The sequence below is a fragment of the Chamaea fasciata genome, unplaced genomic scaffold, assembly GCF_029207755.1.
Source record: "Chamaea fasciata isolate MVZ Bird 193981 ecotype frontalis unplaced genomic scaffold, bChaFas1.0.hap1 SCAF_7, whole genome shotgun sequence".
NCBI classification, from domain to species: Eukaryota; Metazoa; Chordata; class Aves; order Passeriformes; family Sylviidae; genus Chamaea; species Chamaea fasciata.
The window spans coordinates 7,965,608-7,977,989 of NW_027094092.1; the positions used below are offsets into that span (position 1 = coordinate 7,965,608).

At 39.8% G+C, this 12,382-nt stretch overlaps 1 long non-coding RNA gene across 2 annotated transcripts; it reads left to right on the plus strand.

Annotated features, from left to right (window-relative positions):
- Positions 1-19: 19 nt before the first annotated feature.
- LOC136292139 (uncharacterized) lies at positions 20-11,031 on the plus strand. Of its 2 annotated transcripts, none has more exons than XR_010721835.1 (3): positions 20-2,798; positions 7,267-7,567; positions 9,662-11,031. It is a non-coding gene; the product is annotated as an uncharacterized lncRNA (long non-coding RNA). The 2 variants fall into 2 exon arrangements; XR_010721836.1 differs by lacking the exon at positions 9,662-11,031 and having other exon boundaries at positions 20-2,443; positions 2,592-2,798; positions 7,267-8,359.
- Positions 11,032-12,382: the final 1,351 nt, after the last annotated feature.

Genomic DNA, 12,382 nt, shown 5'->3' on the forward strand with positions numbered 1-12,382 from the left:
AACACTGTTTTCTGGTCAAGTCCAACTGCAGCTGTTTGGGTTTTTAGCCATTGATTTGCATGGCAGCCTCGTGTAGCACTGCTCCCTAGTGCTTGGCAGCCGGAGAGAAATCAGTCCCAATGACACCAGTGGGAAGCCGCTCTTCTTGGGGCGGCAATTAAGCTCCATGGTAGCTTTTGGGAATCAATGGGAATTAAATGCAGATAACAGGCACTAATGGAGCACTTACTGGAAATAATTTAAATGATGCTTTAGTGGTGGCTTAGTTAATGGAAATTAACGACTAACTATGGGTTTAGGTAGGGGCAGAACTGCTGGAATGCGGCAAAAGTCAATATAGGCAGTTCCAAATGGCAGAGATAAGGAAGTGCTTATTGATATTAGTGATCTTCAATATTTTCCATTGCAACTACAATCTGATTCAGGCCAAGTTTCTGTGGACTTCACCTAGAGCATAGGGGAAACAAATTGTTAATGATATTGTAAATGCAAAGTGTCACTAATCTAGTAACTTGCTACGCTGGGTATTGAAATAATTAATGCAGTAGATCATTCTTAATTATAGTCTTGTATTTACAGACAAACCGAAACTGAGGCGAGTATTGATTAAAAGAGGTACCATATTGAGACTTTTCTAACCCTGTAACTATATTGTTCTTGAATTTCATACAGTGTAGCTTAGAGTTTTACATCGGATTTGAATTACTTGAATGTCTTAAAGATCTGTGTTCCAACCAGATGTGAGAAATGGCTTTGGTTTGGAAAGTTTCAAGGAAGGACCACCAAATAATGAGGGAAAAAAAAACAACTCTCTATTATTTTCCCCCTGCACCTCAATGGAAAATATAAAAAAAATAGCATCCCAATTTACTGATACGACTTGGGATCCTGTCAGGAAAATGTTCCTTACCTGAAAGTTCCTTTATCTTCCTTTCCAGCCCAAGATTATATACTGGACTTGATAAACCTCTGTAACTGAGAGAATTAAACATTTCTACACATAGTAATACTATTTACTGTGCTTTATGCATGTTCTGTCACACAGCCAACACTTTAACTAGGCAGAATTTCTCTAGTTAAGCACTGCTGGCATAACTACAATAATTGGCTGCACTGAGAGAGAATACACATAGCCCAGTTAACTGTACTAAAGCCACAGATTTTTTTTTCTCTTTTTCTTGTCATTAAACTTCCAGGGTTTTAAACTTAGGGTTGGTTTTTTTTTTTTTTTTTTTTTTTTTTTTTAAAATAACTAAAGTATTCAATTTAATATGAAGACATTACCTCTTTAACAGGAAGGTTTGTATATAATTTCCTGTAAGGAATCGGATCATGTGCTGCTTCTGCACCACATTTCTTTGTTGTCTCTACTTGAGGGAAGTACTTTATCTCTCAGAATCAATTTTCTTTTGCAAAGTTATATGATAAAGATTAGAGACATTCTGCTTTCCAAAATTTTCTGCAACATGTATGGAAAACCCTCCATTCCTGTGAAATTCCCGTTGGTGAACTGGGAATGACTGCTAGAAACTGACCACAAAAGCAGGGTGAGTAAAGTGAAATGATCTACAAAGGGTAAATAAAGCTTGGAAATTTCTTTGGAAATACTTCCAGAGCTCTGTTGAACATGTCACTGAAAAACTGTAAGAATTACCTGATTTGTTATGCTATATACAGTGTTTAATAATGGCATGAATTTCAAGCTAGTGGTAAAAAGAAAGGAACTGTAATAAGCAGGTTACTATTACCTCACAAAGATACCATCTGTACTTCCCTGAGAGAACTCCAAGGAGTACAGAGACCACGTTTCTAGTACTAAAAATGGCTGGAGAATACAATTGGCATTATTCCTTTTCATTATACCTGGTGATTTGTTCCAGGATTTACAGTCCTGACCTGGATGTGCCACAAACAGAGCCTTCATTTAAAAGGGATTAAGGCTGGTTATGTGTGATAGCCCATGTTATAAATAATTAGAGTTAATTTTTAAAATTAAAGATTTATTTAACAAATTTGAAAAGCAATTTTGGGAAACGCTACGATAAATTAGGACAACATCGATCGAATGTTGGGTGGACAATTTGGGAGTAGTAAAGGGTGTTTTTTTAGAGTACTGCCCACGCATTTGGGGTTTTAGGGTAGGTGTTTTATATTATTTTTTTATTTTGAGGCGTAAACAAGACGGTAACAAAAGAACTCGAAGAATATGACATCAGGTACATAATACAATAATTGAAATGTCCGGTATCCCACAAGGAATATCTGAAAGAGTTTCTTGAGAAATTAAAAAGATGTCTGAATAAAAAGTCTCCGGGTCTTCTGTCAGGAGGTTTCTGCCGCCCTCCGCCCAGATTGGTATCGGGATCTCCTGATGAACTGTGAAGATGTGGTCAGTCCGTGATTAATGGGTCGTTTCCCGGTTATCTCTCTGGCAGATGTCGAGGTAACACCTTTGGACTGTGAAAAGACTGTGGTATGTAAAGAGATGCCCTGGAACTGTTTCTAGGAATTCAGGGGTTTTTACATTCCACTGTAAAGTTTTAATACACACAATTTTAATCTACGAATTTAATACTATGTATCTATTACAGCCCACCTTAACATAAATGCTGTCTTTTCGAACATGCCAAGTTACGGAACACCTCCTGCCCATTCCATTGCCAATGGCCACCACACTGCTTTGGAGAACTCCTCCCGCCACCCAGGGAAAAGAGAACATCCCGTGGATGAGTCTTCCTGTTGGAACCCCGGAGGCTGAAAGTTTCAGGCTTTCTGTGCTAAAAGGCACTGATCCTCAGGTAAGCAGCACATTTGACCTGAGGCCATGGATTCCAAAATTGAGTGATAGCACTGGGGTTGTGGGTGTGTGGTTTGAATAGTATTGTGTGATCTCACAGGGTGAAAAACTTAGAATTTAAGGCTTTAGTATATAGTAATATATATGGGGCAATATGGAGGATTTAGGGCATTGTCTAAGTCCTTCTTCTTCACCTTATTTTTCTTGGTTTTGGGTGTTTTTCTATTTGGGTGAAAAAGGTCCACATTGCAGACCTTGGGTGGTCAATTATTGGGTCAAAAGTATAAATAATATAGGAGTCATCTCGTTATTGGGTAATTAGCACTTAAATAACCTTGGAAAGAGTTAGGGCCACCTCCATTTTCTACCTTGTTAGCTAGAGCTCACGGCTCGTGAGACTGTACTATAGATAAGAATTAATAAACACTGAGTCCGAACACAAAACTGCAACTCCCCTGTATTAATCCTGGCTCTAACATGAAGAAAAAAAGACAAAACCCTCACATCTTCCCAGGGTACAAACCCCAGTCTTATCACGGTCATCCACAGCAGCATTATTTGGGATTGACAGATGTGACAGTGCTTTCTGCATTATTGAAATTCTTGGGGCAAAGCATCGGCCAAGAGAGGCTCCCCCCAGGGGTGATTCAACCACCCTGAATTCCCACAGTCTCATGGAGGCAGAGCTTTGACTTGTGATTTGGGCAAGGTCCAGCCCAGAACTGTGGGCTGACCCAGCTTCACACTGAGTGTGGCCTCCCTGGCTCCCAAACTGGTGCTCAGGTCAGGTCAGCTGAGAACTAAAAAGCTGGAACTGCCTGTTCATCTGTTGAGCCCCCCCAGTGCCTGAATTACAAACCATAAGGGCAACCAAATGTGAAGAATTAAACCTTTTTCCTACACACAGCTCTCAATTGAAGTGAGCTGCTGGCGTCCTGGTCCTGACTGTTGCTCCTCTCCAGCAGGAAATTTGGGGAAAGAGGGCCATTTCTCTGCAAATTCCTTCGCACACACCACCCCCACACACACAGAGGGGGTTGTGAAATTGCACCTTTACCCAGGGTTTTGTTACAGGCTGGGTTAAGCCCTGTTGAAAATGGTAGGCTTAACCACCGCCCTTCTCTTCGGTGCTGGAGGAGACAGTTCAGCACATGTTCCTGCCCAAAACAAAGGCATATGTAAGGTTGCCCAGGAATTCCAAAGATCTGGGTGGGGAGCCCTGCGGAGTTTGTTTTGGGCAGAGATGCATGTGTAAAAAAGACAGAGCAGGCTGAGAAGCAGAGGAACAGACCGGGAGGAAGGTGGGCAGCCTGCAGGAGCCATGCCGGGAGCAGCCTGGAGAGAGGGATTTCAGCCGCCGAGGTTTCCCAGGGAACAGGACCAAGGAAACCTTCTCCCCCTCCATGGGTGAGGAAATGCGATTTAGCAGAGGTTCAAAAGTGAGCAACTGTGTATTCAGGCCTGTTCAAAGCTGTACACAATTGTAGTTGTCTCAAGTAACAAAAAATGGAATAAGATCACAAGAAAGTGGAATCAAGAGATTTGTTAGCTTTTGTTCCTGGAGAACAAGGCCAGAATACCTTGTCACTACCTCTAACCATTGCAGAATTCTGAAAGTCTGGTTATTTTTTAGCCCAAAAATGAGACAGTTTAAGGAAGCCCTTACAGGTCCATTTTTATATTAATTGAAATTCACAGTCTGAACAAGGTTATTTGAAAATTCCCAGACAATTAAGCCTCTACTACATAGACTATGAACAGTGGATTTGGTAAATTCTGTATACAGCTGGAACAAAGGGTCTGAGACCTTTTTAGTTAATAAATCTAAGTGAAATATTTGAACAATCTGATAACAAACACTGAGACAGGCCCCAGACTGCTTATTTAAGTCACAGCTGTAACAAGAGCTCTGGGAGATTTACCTGTGGTAGGACTGCAGATGTGGCTGCTCAGAGATTTTTGGTCGGATTTTCAAATTCATATAACTCTACTTTATTTCAGCTGGGCCAGCATCCTTATCATTGCAGAAATGGGGATTTACAGCCCTTTATTCCCTCTAGCATTCACCTTGAAGGCCATGGAGCCCTCGCTCCCAGACTTGCTGATATAAAGATAATCATCTTTGAAGTGAACTTGCTAGGAACCAAGTCCTCCTCCAGCTGGAGGCAATGGAAGTACTGCTGCCGACTTCAGTGGCAGTAAATCTCAGTTCTATCATTTTTTATGACACCTCTTCCTGCAACAGATATGTTTACTGGAGCACTACTAATTGCCTGCATTTTTTTTCCTCATGTTATTAAATGTGATTTGTAACGTATTTCTCATTTTTTAACAAGAAAAAATAGCAACTGGTAGAAAGGGACTGTCTATGTTGAGCAAATCTCTTGAATATTGAACTTATCTCATTTGTCTTTCTTTTCTTTATTAATCCATTTAAAAGGAAGGTGTTTATGATGCAAGGTTTGGCAAATAGCTCATAAAAAGTTAATCTTATTTTGTTGTGATGCAGAGAGAGGGAAGGGAGAAATCCTCTCATTTCAGCAATTTGATTTTCTTTTTCACACTGTATTATAACTCAGCCTAAATTGAAATGACAGATACCCATCCCAAGAATTAGGATTATGAGTGGAAATGCCAACTGACTCCTCAGAACAGAGCTGTTAGTGGCACCACTCTTTTACTGGAATGAATTCAAAGGGTTTTTATTCTCAAATCAAGCATTATGTTATCACTTTTCTAGTCTCACATCATTTATTTGAAAGCAATTGTTTCCCCTGATTCACAGCCATCCACAGGTGTGTGATACGAAACATTAAAGTGCTGTATTTTATCTGCCCCTGGGTATCAGTCCTCAAGGTGTTGCTGCTGATGTGGGATGAGGATGCTCAGCACTTCTCTAAGTCAGGACAAATGGACACAGCGAAGGTGATGACTAAGGGCTGTTAAAAATGCACTTTGGGATTCTGATGTTGCAGTCCAGGGCTGCCCACATGTTGTTTTTGTGGCTCATTTCTTCACAGAGAACCGCTGGTGTTTCTGTCATTTGTTAAATGTTTCCATGTCGAGCTTTCCATACTATTCTTACTTGATAATTCTTGACCAAGGCAGGAATTCTGCTTTCTGCAGAGCAGGATAAAGCACTGACCTCCACAGCACTGAATGCTTGTCCTCTCTCCCTTCCTCATCCACCAAATTCCACCTTGTGTGTGGCACTCACCAGACACCAGGAACGGAGCTCTCCTCACCTTGCATGGAGCGAGATACACTCCGAGCTTGGTCACTCCCATTCCCCGTGGAGATAATGGGAAGAAACAGAAACCTGTAGGCTGTGATTCACCTTACCTCTCTCAAGCATCTGGGAGAACTGAGAGCCAACAGTGCCTCACACCGTGGTAACCGGTTCAGACACTTGCTCACACTGTGGATCTCCTTCTGCTCAGCTGAACCCCACACCTGCTTTTCCTAACATGACCTTAAGTACAATGTAACTCCACCTCAAGCCATTTTTTTTGTGATTTATACAAATTTCCAAACCTTTTCTCTGCTTGACCTGAAGGCATTTTGGTAAACGGGTGCATCACAGGATTTCAGAAAATAACTGAAGTCACCACAGGACAAAGCAACATTCCCCACACACTAAAATCTCTGGCTCTCACTGAAATTAATATTTTGGCATCAGCAGGAAGGAGTGCTCCACATTGGGATCTGGTAAAGTGGTTACAATCTTCTGCATGGGCTCACTCATGACAGAGGATTCTCTTGCAGACAAAAAGATGTCAAGCTGCAAACAGAAACCAACAAGGTTCTTTTGTTACAAGATGTTAAGTGACATGTTTGGTAGTCCTGCCTTGAGTGGTCTGTGCTTCCTCTAAAAATTAAGATGTGAAATTAGTTTCTCCAATCCTGTCTAAGACAGCACAGAGCCTCCTATATTGAATCCTGTCCTTCAGACTGCTTTTTATTTAAAAAACCTTCCTTATCTGTAATTTCTGCCAGTGGCTTTTAAAGCAGATTGTCCCACAGTTCTGAAAGGTGACAGAGAGAGATATCGCTCAGTAGGGTTGGCATAATTTAGACTCCCTTTAGCTGCTTAATTTTGCTAACAGAGTTGCCCAAAATCCTGCTGAGCACCCAAATCCAAACTTTGCAGACAGAAACTTTTGCCACCAACCAAATAAATCTCTCATTTTGACTACAGAAAAATCTAATTTTCTATCTGAATTTTGGAGTCTGGGTTTCCCTCTACTTCCTATCTAAGAGCATCATTACAGCAACTCCTTGTAGCGTTCCTGTCTAATTGAACCACTAGTGGCATGCATATGTGCTAAATAAAGGAATGTCATAAAAAAATATGAGTGACTTACACTTTGAAGCAATAAAGTGTTAAAAAGAGCTTTTTTTTTTTTTTTTTTTTCTTTTTTTTTTCTTTTTTTTTTTCTTTTTTTTTTTTCTTTTTTTTCCCTGCCCAGGTCCTTCAGACCAGGAATTGTTTGCAACACTCATTTGGGATCTGACCACTGTTACTATTATTCCCTTTTGAAGTGTACTATGCACACACCTTTTTCAATTTCCATGAATATTGACAGAGATCTATGCAGTGAAGTGATGTGAAACTCTCCCAGTGATTTTCAAACTCTGCAATCCATAAACCATTCACCTTAACCTGGGCCCAGATTTGCACAGAACTGGGGGTCGATTGTCTCAAAATGTTCATCCACCCAAAAGTCCAACCAATACCTGCTGGATGTGGAGCAGAGTGAAGTGGCAAAGGTAGGTTTTGGATGGCTGCAGGGTTTGTAATGGATGCCTTGCACAGCTGTAGTGATGAGTGGGTGAGGACAGTTAAGAGTGAATCAAGTGTGAGTGCTAGAAACATTTGGCATGTCACAGCCAGGGGAGGAAGCGCAGGGGCCTCCCAGCTTGGGTGATGGGAAAGATGTCAAGGTTCCCTGGACATGGGTCCTGCTTATTTATTGATTTCAGCTCTGACATGTTCCCTTTAGGAGAGCAAAAAAAGTGAAATTGATACCGTGGCTTTTGAAAGCAGGGAGCTGATTGTGGCTCAGCAGCAGAGTTCTCTTATAATCTGCTTCCAAATGTGTGGGTGCCTCTTGGGTTTCCTCAGTTATTTTATGGCCCATTTTCAAAGATTTTTGTAAAACCAGGCCAACATTGTCTGCATCCCCTACCACATCAGTGAAAAGTTGGACTGTGTTTCAGAGCCATGTAAATTCCTCTGATAAGAAACATTTACATTTTTACAAAGTGTAAATTTAGCAGACCACGAGGTGAATTCCTCCCTCATCCCATTGCAGTTGCCACGGGGATGGATTGACTAATAGTTTACCACGAGTGAGCAGAAAAAAGAGCAGCACATGTACCTGAGCATTACAAAGGTTTCTTCCAGGATTGCTGTGACTTGTTCAGATAGTTGATAAGATAATTAATTCTTACCGTTCCTGTATTTTCATGAGAACTTCCCTATGAGTAAACAAAACCCCAACCCTGGTTTGTGTGTCTTTATTGTATCATTATATGGCCCTGTAAGTGCAATAAAGCAATCTCCTGACTTCTTGACTCTTCATGGTTGTTGTTCCTAGATAGGTTTCTTGCACACAAGAAATATATACAACAACTTTCATGTCTAAGATCCCAGCAGTTAAAACACAGTCCAATTCTTTATTGGCAACACATTTCTGCAGTTAGGGCTTGATTGGGCTGGGAAATATTAGAAATGTGTTGACTAACACATTGTTAAAAGTACAAGATGTGTAATGTTGGAGTAATGCTGGATATTCGTGGTTCAGGTTGAATGGTTGTTCATGGTCCAGAGTTGCAACCACAGCTGACAAAGCAGTTCAAAAGTTATTGCCTAATAACTAAATTGCTCAAAATAGTGACTAAAATGGTGGCTCCCTTGAAGCCTGTGTCAAACTCCATTGATTTTGTAGGAGTGGAATGCTCCCTTTCACACAGAAGAATGTACTCATTCAATAAGTAGATTTTCCAAAGTGTTTGGGTTTTTTTTCAGCCAAGTGTCTTAAAGGACAAAAAAACCCCCAAAAAACCTTTAAACCAGGGCAAGAATTAGTGACACTGAAAACTGTCATGTTGGAGGCTTTAAGGAGAGCAGTGAAAATCCAGAGCCTGGCCAGCATTTCATTCTTTTGCCCTAAAAGACTCACCCAGCAAGAATCTGTAAGTGACCTCAACGCAGAGAGCACTTTCTGAACAGCTGATGTGAAACTTGAAAAAAGGCAATGTAACAAATGCAATGTGGGGGGGAAGTGCTTTCATTCCAGCTCAGGAACATCTGGTTTATTGCAACAATAACTACTGTAATTATATCACTGCTAGAAAACCTGCTCTAGGTTAGGTTAAGTTTGTGGTTTCTATAATAAACACTGCTTTGGAGGAGTGGGGGTTTCAGTATTTCAACCATGTCAGATCATGCTGAACTGAGCTGTGATTTGAGGCAAAAATAACAAAATATAGAAAACATAAAAGCATTATTTCTAACCATATACTTCTTGAGACAGACTTCCTCATTATGGTAAGTGGAGAGTATGCCAGAGAAGTAAATTTTTGGATGACTGACCACATTTCACTGATAAAAACTAAAGAAGAAATCTTCTGGTCAGTTGGAGACAGGCTTATTAATACTCATCATAGTATTTATTCCTGAAATAAATGAACAAAGATCCCAAAAAGGACAGCATTCTTACTTTACTTGCAGGGAAAATTAAGGAAATTAGGTCAGACAGCAAACTGATGGCAGAGGGTCTCCTAGTAAAAATAGAGTGGATTTTTCCAGGGATGTGCCTGTGTGATAGGACTAACCCAGCCACTGTGTTATTTCCCTAGCTATTAAAAATGAAGTGTTTCAACTCCAGCACAGTGCTTTTCCATCCAATGGAAAATTGGAATCTACATGAGACTCTCTCCAGTAGGGTGGATACACTTGGATCTGCAATGGACTGCATGTTGCAAACGAAGGTTTTCTCAAAAACTGCAAAATATAAATAAAGCATTTTGTATTCTACCCTTACAGCATACTTAACCTAGAATCTGTGACAAATATTCTGTACATCAATACAATTTTGTTGTATTGCCAATGTATAGAAAAGAATGGCTAAATGTCTTGCTGATAAGGGGAGATAGAAATGTCATTCTGCATAAATGAATTTCCATTCAAGTACCTTGTTAGTATAGAAAGATGTGTAGATCCAAAACTTACACATTTGAGAATTTAACAATGATGGAAAAGTAGATCTTTTATTGTTGCAGTTTGCATCTTTACCCTGTGTGGTAATTTAAGTGTTTGTTGCTGTGTGTTTAGACTCACAAATTAGATCAAATAGAATTTGTGAGTTCTGTATGTGCAGCATTTTAACAACTGACCCAGTGTTCCTGCATGCTCACACTGGCAAAACCCCACCTGGACAAGCATCAACTCATTCTGCACATGCAGATGTGGATTTGTGTGTGCAGACTTCTGTTTTGTACATGCAGATTTAACACTATATCTTTAGTTTTACTTCCTGCAGCTAAAATTATTTCTACCAGCTCAGTGTTTGGAATTGAAATGATTCCTTTGTTTTGATACAGTGAGAAACAGAATAATGCCAGAATTTTGCAGTCTCTTTTTTGTGGGTTTTTTTTTTTTTTTTTGTGTGTTTTTTTTTTTTTTCCTACCAGAAAAGTTCAAATTAATGGAGGGTAAATCACATCACAAAAATGGCACTAAACCTTGTTGAAGGCAGACCAGTAAAAACATATGGTAACTTTCAAAGGAACAAAGTTGTTTTAAAGTGCTGAAAAAAGAGAGTAGATTTATAGTTATTTTAAAGTGCTAAAAAAAGAGAGTAGATTTATAGTTATTTAGCATTAGCTCTATCTGAATACCCCAAGACATTAGGAGTCTAATGGTAATTAAACTAATCAGTCATACACATAGTTTTTCTTTCATGATGTTCTTTTTTATATCTTTCATGTTCTTTCTTTATATCTTTCATGTATATCCATATATAGACTACTTCTATGTCTATATATGCATATATGGGGTTTTTTGTGGAGGCAAGGGGATGTGAATCAAGGGTAACCCAGCTTTCTCTGTTTTCATAGAAGCCTTGTTAAAAATCAAGTCTCATGAACTGTGAAAATTATCTCTAGGTTGAAAGTTCCTTATTTCTCACCTGTCTGTCATCTTGTCGCCAGTTCTAGAAAGCCTGACAAGTGGGCTGCTGAAATTCTAAAAATAAATAAATAAATAAATAAATGTGATTCTATCATGGATACTTTTATAAATGCTCCTGGCTTTACTTCACAGTCTTTGACTAGAGTCATTGCCAAAAATGGCTTAATTTGCTGTGATTTGGTTGCAAAAAAAATTAAATCTCAGAATTAAAAATGCAGGGAAATATCATCAACTGATGTCAGCCCTCACTCACCTGGATCAAGAGAACTACAGAGGAATTTACCTGGGATGGAGTGTGGAAGAGTTTGCTTTCCAGCTATGTAGAAAATCCAAATGGTCTGATGATGAAAGGAATGAGGGGTGAGGCTGAGGCTTGCTCTGCACTCACGTTAATCCCAACTCTTGTCCTTCAGACAGGAAAAGTCAAAAGAAAATGGTTTGCAAGCTGCTGGCAGCAGCATTGGGCATGCCTTAACCACACCAGCTTTCAAATACCACTGAGATGAACCTTTCACCTTTCTTTTTTTGGATGCTAAAACCCCCCTGCATCTCTGCTCCTGCCTGCTGAGGCACTGGATCTTGGAAGACACTGAATATTACCTGGCTGGTGCTAAGTGTCCTTAGATGCCTTTCTTGTCAATGGTAGCTTCCAGCACCAGGCACCCATTCAGAAAAGGAAGTTTAGTTATTGCAGGCTTTTCTTTATTTTATGTGTTGTCAGGAATTCTGGTGGTACTTAGGATTCAGTCTTGTAAAGTGACCACCTTCCCTTCTACTCCAACCCCGGCTGTTCCATATAACCCATATCTTTCATGATTCCCTATACAGAAAAGAAAAAGGAAACTTTTTATTGTTGTTGTTTAAACAGCAAAACCAAAAAAAGAAGCATTTCAAAAAGTGGATTGAAACATGATTTAAAAAAAAAAAAAATCAAACATCCCTCAAGATATAATTTCCAGTTCCCTGGCTTTTTCTCTGTTTTTGCGGTGTGTGATTGGTCCACCTAGACAGCAGAAAAATTTGGAGATGTTCCCCCTGAGCTCTAAGAGCTTATTTGCTCCAGGACTTTTCTGCTAATGTTAATATCAAATGGAAAGCTCTCTTCTCTGAGAACAAACAACACAAAACAACCTAAAAGAGAGTTTTCAAGTGAGGCAGAGCAGAAATCTGGGGTATTTTCTGTGATATTATAAGGCTAAAGAGCTGTAGGTTTTCCACGACCCATGAGAGAAGCAAGAATGAGAACTACAATGCACACACAGAGAAAGTTAAAAAAAAAAAAAATTCCATTACTTAGAAGATCTCATATCGTGTCTTAGACCCCACATTTATTAATCTGAATTGTGGTGGTGTGATTACAAGGGCTGGTTGTGCTTTGCAGACTGTAT